Source organism: Wyeomyia smithii, chromosome 3 (assembly GCF_029784165.1).
Source record: "Wyeomyia smithii strain HCP4-BCI-WySm-NY-G18 chromosome 3, ASM2978416v1, whole genome shotgun sequence".
Classification (NCBI taxonomy): Eukaryota; Metazoa; Arthropoda; class Insecta; order Diptera; family Culicidae; genus Wyeomyia; species Wyeomyia smithii.
The window spans coordinates 170436919-170446574 of NC_073696.1; positions in this window are offsets into that span (position 1 = coordinate 170436919).

Genomic DNA, 9656 nt, shown 5'->3' on the forward strand with positions numbered 1-9656 from the left:
TCTTGTGATTGAAGATCTTGCATAGGTATGAGCATGAGTCATTACTTATTTTTTTAAAATGATGTTCTACTAATATGTTTTTGGCAACCATAATGGCTGTGCCACCTCCAACTCTGTCCTATGGGTTATTTACATTGACATTGTACCAGTAGTAGTTAGGTGTTTCCATTGTGCATTCGGCAATTCTTGTTTCTTGAACAGCTGTTAGTGTGTAATTTTCTTTAGAAAAGATAAGATCCATTGCTAGTCTTTTCGTTTCGTCGTTTCATCATTGTGGATTTGAGGTGCATCTGTACTTGTATTCTCTTGGATTCTCGTTATCCAGGATGGCGGTAACTGAAAGCTGTCGCTGTTGTTGCTGTTGTCTTGTCTCGTGTATAACCTAAGCCCTAATTTTTGCACCACCGCATCGTAATGATTTCTTATTACGTTGCGCGATGTTCTTCCGGCCGTTCTGTAGGCTAGTCTGATGATTCCGCCAGCAGCAGCATGGTTGTTAAAGGATATCATAGGCCCGTCCTCCATGTAGACATCAATCCGCTTGTTGAGCAGTCTTGAAGCTGCAGTAATGCTTTTCTCTCCACCCCATTCGTTGCTGTTTCATAGTCCTTGGAGGTAAGATTGAATCTGTAACTATACATCTGGTCCCGCTTCATCAAGTATATTAAGGATCGACAGAATGGACGCCCGAATTCTTCTATGTTTTCATTAATATATCTATGTCTCTTCTTAGCTCCATGACTTTCTCATAATGCTTTCCTGTTTTCGAATCCGTACTGTATTATTGATGACATATGGCCGAAAATAGGCAATGTCCATCTCCGGCATTTTTCTTACTAACATCGCACCGTCATTATAGTTTACAAATTCCATATTTAGAGATCTTGAAATTCACCAAATCTCGTTCTCACAAGCAAAAGTAAAAGAAATGAATTTATGCATTAATAATTGTAAAATGAGGTTTTTGTTAAAGGAAAAGGCGAAACTATTTTAAAAGATAAATGGAGGCGCGAAAGCGTGAAAAGTAGGGAAGGTTAGTAATGCTATTTTATGTCTATGTGTCTCGAGGTTTTGTTAGTAATGTTAGTAGAAACCTCGATTAAGCCCTACCGACCCCACCAGTATTTAGATTTGTTAGGTCATGCGAAACTCAAACTAGCGGTGTGATTAGTTAAGCATAATTGAAAATGAGGAAAAAATAAATAAATAAATAAACAAAATAAATAAAAGCAAAAAAAAACAAACACGCGTGCTAACGGATTGTTATGATGTAGGTAGTTGTTTCTGACGTTTTTCTAATTTTCTAATCGAACTTTGTGTTACAAAAACGCTTGACAGATCACCGTCAAGTCCTCCATCCATGGGTAGGGCACTCGACCAAAAATAAAATTTAAATTATATATTTGTTTCGCTTGCACTTTTTTTTGTACAATCGTAAAGCCTGTGGAAGAAACAGAATAGTAAATCTATTTCAGCGTGATTTTTCTACAGGACAGCTACACTCAATATTGATATTGATATTCCTCTTTGTTTCACTTATAAATAATAATTCAACGTTAACGCAATTTTTTTTTTCAAACATTTTTTTGAAAATAATAGCAATAAGCTCGGAAACATAGGCAAGTTCTTAGGTTACCACCGCCGTAATAAGTGAACCTGATTAAGAATATATTTCATATCTGTACGATCCCAATAACTCAACAATAAAATTCAGCACACTGGACACACAGGCTGGTTCCCGTTTTGACAACTCAGACTGGTTTCCGAAATGCACTTCACCAGACTGGTAAAATACACTACAGTGACTAAAAGCCGAATGCCTGGTTACAAACAGTGATACCAAACTGGAAAATCTATGTTTAATTATTGGACGGGACGAGAGGCGTATGGACGCAAGGCATATGAATGTTAGGTATAGTAGGGGAGAGGGGGACAGTTTCTTCGGACACTTTTTCTATCTTGATTTTTAATATTTTTGTGTTAACTTTTGAAATAGTTGAAGAAGTTGTTCATAAGACACGACCGCAGAGTTAACGTAGAATACGACAGCCTGTCTCATGTCAATGTATTTTTTGCAATATGTTTGGGAATACACTCAATAGGATTGATCAATTTAATTGTCTCTCTGCTCCAGATGACGGAAATAAACGAATAGCCGGCACCGGTAACGACAATGAACAACAGCAGAAGCTATGTGCAGCTATGCGGTTTCACTTACTGCCGTATCCAAAACAAGAATGAAATTGAATTTTTTTGAGGCTGTCTTTTTCATCAAATTGCACTAAGATATCCTAATTTAGGTAGTAGTGGGTACGAAGAGGTTATAGACTAGGGAAAATAGTACGTACGTTTACAACTGATTGCTGCAAATAGTAGGACTTAAGCGAAAAATTATGTGATTCAGACTCACTGGTTCAAAAATTCTTCAAATAAATGTTAAAATACCCTCAGTAAACATTGAGGCTTAGCTGGAGTCAAAAAAGGTTAATTATGTTTGGCAATACCATTTATTGACAACTGATGATTTAGTTCTGAATGATTTACTATGATATTTAAACTCAACATGAGGTGATTTGCAATTATAAATGAAAATTTGATTCGCTATACTGCTAGTCACACACGCTATATAGCTAGCTACAAACTATATAGCTAGTCAAACACGCTATAGACATCTAGCCAAACACGCTATAGACATGCACACTAGGGTGGGACAAAAAATAAATATTAGCTCCCATGCTCTTTTCGTGTTCCTTATGGGATCTGTAACAACTGTGTAACTTTTCAGATCGATCGGTGGAACACCTGATTTGCGCCCGATTTTTAAAGTTTCCATACGATTTTATATGGGAGAATCCACTTTTTCAAAACTTATCCTCTAGAAATTTCTAGTTGGCTCCTAAAAATATACCAATACATGATATTTGTAGGAAATTTTCCTGGGAATAACTCTTCTGAAGACTGTAAGGCGCTACAAAATTTGTAGAAAAAGTTATTCACCTTAAACTAAACGAATGTCTGACGAACGGCTCAACATTGAATTTTTCCAGCAACACTGCTGCAGCATGCTGCTGTTGCAAACTCAACAACGTGATGAGAAACAGTTTCGCGTAGAATTAAGCTTGAAAGCGTGATTTTTTGCTCATAGTATCTTCGGAGAAAATGCTTAGAATATCAATCCCTATATTTTGATAGTATTTGTTGTGTGATTCATACCCCTAAAAGTGAGAAATCAGCTTTCTAAACACCCCTACGTAGTGAAAAACATTTTCGTGTAGGATTAGGCTTGAAGGTATGATATTTTGCTCACGTTATCTTCATTATCGGAGAGCTTACTTAAAATATATATATAGTTGTTTCGGATCTTTCAGCGGCCCACCTTGATGCCCGCTCAATCAACATCCCGTCCAAAGATCAATACTCTCTTTTTATCTTTTTCAATAGAATTCATTTACGGTGGTTCGTAGTGACCTATGCTATGTATGACCTAGAGCTATGTATCTACCAAACTCCTTTCTGAAAGACACCAGGGTATGATCTATTAAATTGGCACCAGAACCCAAGTTGTCACACGACGTGGGTGTTTAGAAAGCTAATTTCCCTCTTTTAGGGGGAGTAATCAATCTATATTAAAACTTGATAGTTCATATTTTAAGCAAGCTCTCCGAAAATGAAGATAACGTGAGCAAAATATCATACCTTCAAGCTTAATCCCACACGAATGTGTTTTTCACTACGTACACACTTAACTGCATGATGTTTTCTCGGTAAAGAAAAATACCGAACTACTTGAAAACATTTTCGTTTACCGTTGTTCCGTAACAAAATTACTGAGAAATCGGAAACCGAATGAGTTTACCGGAATACCGTAAATTTGTTTGCCGAAAAAATCCGTAAAACAGCAAATTTCCGAGTTCAGTAAACTAAAATACCGAATCTCGGAAGCCTGACATCATTTAACCGAGATCTCGTTGAACCAAAAAAGCTCTTACCGAGATTCCGAAAAATAGAACTGTCAAAATAACGAAAGCTTCACTATCAGTTTCTTTCCTTACTCAATTTTGTAGGTTAACGGCTCGCTTCGCAGGATGGAAGTTGCAGTGATGGATGTTGTTTTATTTCCAGGAAGCAACACAACTCTCCTGTTTCTACCAATGCTGTAATAAGTTGAATCATTTGACAAAATAATTAATAAAATTATACGGATAATTAATCGTTTTCATCATTTCCTGGATTTATCTGAGAAATCACAAAATGCGTACTTCAGTAAATTCTACCGAAATTTTCGTAATAATTCGACAGTTGAAATTTCCGAGTCCCGGTAAAATATTACCGAGAATCTCGTTAAAGTTTGACAAGTTGTCAATTGTTATTGCGGGGGCCTAGTGTGGTTGGTAACGTCTCCGCCAACCACGCTCGACGCCTGGGTTCGAATCCCACCGCCGACATAGGTGTTGATGGTTGTGAGGTGGCGTGATCCACTCACAACCAACCCAACTGGTCTAGATTCAATCCTAGCCGACACCGGGAGATTTTCTGAGGCGAAAAATCTCTGGGATCACGCCTTCCATCGCATGAGGAAGTAAAGCCGTTGGCGCCGGTCCGTTGATAAACGGGTCGTGAGTTAGGGTCCTGGGTGTGGAGCCGCCTCCCTGGGCGTCGGTGATTGGCCACAACAGTGGCGGAACTAGACCGACGGAAAATAAGCGAGAATAAAAAAAAAAAAAAGTTGTCAATTGTTGATTTTACAGAATCTCGGTATTTTGATGTATTACCGAGATTTTTACCGAGATCTCAGTTGTTGACATCTCGGTAATTCATTTTACCGTACTCGGTGATATTATCTAAGTGTGTACACACTTAACTGCATAATGTTTTCTCGGTAAAGTAAAATACCGAACTACTTGAAAACATTTTTGTTTACCGTTGTTCCGTAACAAAATTACTTAGAAATCGGAAACCGAATGAGTTTACCGGAATACCGTAAATTTGTTTGCCAAAAAAATCCGTAAAACAGCAAATTTCTGAGTTCAGTAAACTAAAATACCGAATCTCGGAAGCCTGGCATCATTTAACCGAGATCTCGTTGAACCAAAAAAGCTCTTACCGAGATTCCGAAAAATAGAACTGTCAAAATAACGAAAGCTTCACTATCAGTTTTGTTCGTGTTTCGGTTTAGATGTGAAAGGGACAGGTTTCGCGGTTAATTATCATTCCGAAGAAATCTGTAATATTCATATTAACCTACAATGTTGAGTAAGTATACAATATTATTTCTCAGATCTTGTTTGTGTACAAATATAATACTAAAAGAAAACAATTAATTCTTTCCTTACTCAATTTTGTAGGTTAACGGCTCGCTTCGCAGGATGGAAGTTGCAGTGATGGATGTTGTTTTATTTCCAGGAAGCAACACAACTCTCCTGTTTCTACCAATGCTGTAATAAGTTGAATCATTTAACAAAATAATTAATAAATTTACACGGATAATTCGATTAATCATTTCCTGGATTTATCTGAGAAATCACAAAATGCGAACTTCAGTAAATTTTACCGAAATTTTCGTAATAATTCGACAGTTGAAATTTCCGAGTCCCGGTAAAATATTACCGAGAATCTCGTTAAAGTTTGACAAGTTGTCAATTGTTGATTTTACAGAATCTCGGTATTTTGATGTATTACCGAGATTTTTACCGAGATCTCAGCTGTTGAAATCTCGGTAATTCATTTTACCGTACTCGGTGATATTATCTAAGTGAGTAGGGGTGTTTAGAAAGCTAATTTCTCACTTTTAGAGGTATAAATCACAAAACGAATCCTATCAAAATATAGGGATTGATATTCTAAGCATTTTCTCCGAAGATACTATGAGCAAAAATCACGCTTTCAAGCTTAATTCTACACGAAACTGTTTCTCATCACGTTGTTGAGTTTGCAATAGCAGCATGCTGTGGCAGTGTTGCTGGAAAAATTCAATGTTGAGCCGTTCGTCAGACATTCGATCAGTTTAAGGTGAATAACTTTTTCTACAAGTTTTGTAGCGCAGTCTTCAAAAGAATTATTCCCAGGAAAATTTCCTATAAATAACATGTATTGGTATATTTTTAGGAGCCAACTGTAAATTTCTAGAGGATAAGTTTTGAAAAAGTGGATTTTCCCATATAAAATCGTATGGAAACTTTAAAAATCGGGCGCAAATCAGGGGTTCCAGCGATCGATCTGAAAAGTTACACAGTTGTTACAGAACCCATAAGGAACACGAAAAGTGCATGGGAGCGAAAAAATTACACCAACGCTTTTTTCCCATACAACTGTGTCCCAGTCTAATGCACACGCTTTATAGCTAGCCACGCACGCTATATAGCAAGCCACACACGCTATCACAGAAACGCTATGCACACGCTGTAGACATGTATAAACACGCTATGCACACGCTATATAGCTAGCCACGCACGCTAGCAACACACGTTATATAGCTAGCGACACACGCTATAGACATTCACTCACGTTATATATGTACACACACCCTATATATACATACACGCTGGATGATGGTGGCTTCTCAAACCACCTGGCGGTGCGATTCTCGTTCAGTTTCTGGCTGTATTCACCGAACGATATCTGAATTGGATTACCGCTGGTGGAGCCCAACTCAGCTCGAAGGGGAGCCGAACTGAAAGAGCTAGGAACTGCAGCTAACCACCGCCGCTGTTGCCCTCCACGCCCCCTTCGCCATTGCCATCGCTACTACTGTTCGCCGCATCTGCCCGCTGCTAGTAAACTAAACTTGTTTGAGAAGAGGCAGTCTCTTATAAAGCCCAACGAGTGCATTCCCAGCTAGGTACTCCATTCGTCCTTTTTAGGGAAAGGCAGCAAGCACCAATCAAAGGTCGGCATTTGAGTTTCAACAAGGTTCAACAATTTTCAATAGTACAATAGCTCGAACAATCATATTACAATTTTCTGTATTTGAGCGGGTGCTCAGATGAATTTCCAATCGATTACTGCAAAAATGACAGAAATCAGTTGGAAACTGACTGAGTTTAAAGCGTTTGAAATTGGACAATTTCCGTGACGCTCTCGATGTTTTCGGTTTTCGAAATTTGATCCCTGTATTGAAGTTAGACCTCTGTATTAGAGATGGTCGGGTACGGTTATTTTTGCCCGAAACCCGTACCCGACGGGTTCGGGTCGGGTTTCGGGTAACGTAAAAAAATATTTTACGGGTTCGGTTCGGGTACGGGTAATTTAAAAACCAAGGCTTCGAGTTCGGGTCGGGTACGGGTTTGAAAAATTCTCGATTGGTCGGGTACGGGTAATTTGATTTTCGTGCATTATGAGAAATTAATTTTTAACATTTCAAACCTAGGTGTTTTCTTAGTGTCGATAATCGGAAAGATCAAACAAGAAATTGCCCATTCTCACTCAACGAGAGATCGGCCAATACCTATTCTGACAGTTTTCGGCAGTGTTTGCACCAAGGGAATGACATCATGCTATCTCTTTCTAATGTGAAAGTCAATAGTTCTTCCTGCAACCGTTTTGAGTTAAATGGAATTTTTGCCAGGCTTTTTTCATATCTATGAGGAAAACCGCGGAGCATTGCACAGTAAGGCAACTAAATACAAAGGCTGGTTAAGTAAAAAAAGTGTGGATAAATGAGACAAAAATATGGTATTTACTAAATTTTGGGGTGCTGAACACCAATCTCCATTCCATTTTTTATTTGGGGCCGTCCATAAAGCAGGTGACCAAATTATTAATGATTTTGGCACTTTTTCCCTTAGCCACAGGGCGTTCTCCTCACAGAAACAAATTACGTAGCTTTTGCACAACACCTCAAATCAACCAAATTTTGCGAAAAAAATGTTTTTTAAATTAAAACAAAATAGGTAATACATACAAACTAACTACGAATCAACTCTTTCTTTGACACCAAAAAAATCCAAGCTATCATTGCAGCTGTTTCAAAGTATTAATGAATTTTTTTTAAACACTTGTCAAAAAACGTCAGTATGCCAAACTTCGAAAAGTTATAAAAAAACAGATCTCATGATATTGCACCCACATTTTGGATTTAGGCACTTGAATGTTATAGCAATAAAGGAAAAATATTATGAAACAGCTGACGTGAAAAAAATTCAGGCGGATGGCCATCGATTCTCTACTGTGCATTGAGATGTTTGGTACGAAGCAAATATGTATATGAGATTTGACAGCGATAGCATAGTCTTTGTTTGCACTGTGACCAGGGATGTACAGAAATATCTGTGTTATACCGATTTTTAGATTGAATCGATGATACCGAATCTGTACTAAAAAATTACAGGTTTTTGGCAAATGCAAATGAATTATTAAATTTTTCTCAAGTTATAAACAATATTAACGTCGACTTTATTATAATATTAAGATTTCAGGCTGCTGCAATGTTCACATAAAACTCGTCGTTTTTTAACTTTACCAGACATGCACTTTTCGTAGTGGACCTCTTCCTTATAGTGGACCATCCGCCTGGAACTCTGGGTTCATTAACATGCGTTAAAATTCACACTCGGTTTTTGTCTAACTCCGGCAATCATCTCGAGAAACCACATATGACAATTAGTGCATATAACGTGCGAGGTACCCAGGTATTTTGAAAAAAAAAAAATTCAGGACGGGTCGGGTTCAAGCAATTTCGGTGTTGTTTTCTTTCGGGTACGGGTCGGGTTTGAAAATTTTCGATTAGTCGGGTACGGGTCGGGTACGGGTAACAAATTTCCCAAACCCGACCATCTCTACTCTGTATATGTTGCCGTAAAACGTATTCTACGTCAAAAATCTGAATTCATCCTGGCTGTTACTTGGACATTGGAGTATCATATAAACCAGAGTCTATGTTTAAGAGTCCCGCAAAGATGAAACCAAAGGAACCAAATCAGTGTCAAACGAGGGTACCAATCGAGCAATGTAAATAAACAAGGTGATAATGTTAGGAGTGGATGAAAAGTGTTGTAATTGAGCGTAATAAAGAATATGTGTTTTTCCGAAGTTTTACTTACACATTTTAATCCAACAATAAACCTGTACACTGGTTCACTTAAATTTAACAAAACATCACCGGTGTAATCTTTTAAAACTGTGTACCTTGTGAAGAATTTCAAAAAATGATATTCGCTTATGCATGGTGAAAAACAGAACTGTATAGTTCTTGGCAACAAACGGCACAAAAACTGTGTTGCCGAAACGATAGATTTTCTCTTCGCGCGACTCTATATACCATAGACTCTGATATAAACGTGTTAGAGCAAGCCCACCAGTGACTAAATTGAAGTTTCTAAAGCTAGTTTGGCAACTCCCACCATAACGCGGCAACCGCACCGGGCGTTGCTATATGTTGGTTTGGGAAATAACAATCCTCACCTCGGGTAGTAGCGAGTTATTAAATTTGGCAACGCGATAGCAACGAGCCGAATCGTTGCTATTTGATGAAATGTCAAACTGTTGTTTTTTGTGCTCGATATGTTTGCGATTTTTTGTTTTCGATTGACCTGAAATTTTGGACAGGGTGTTTTTTCGGGCAGGTAAACATTTTGTATAGGTTTTTTATTGAGATGACCATTTTGGTTGGCATTTTGGTCTGCAACCTACACGATGCGGAAAGCTCAAATTCTCACAAG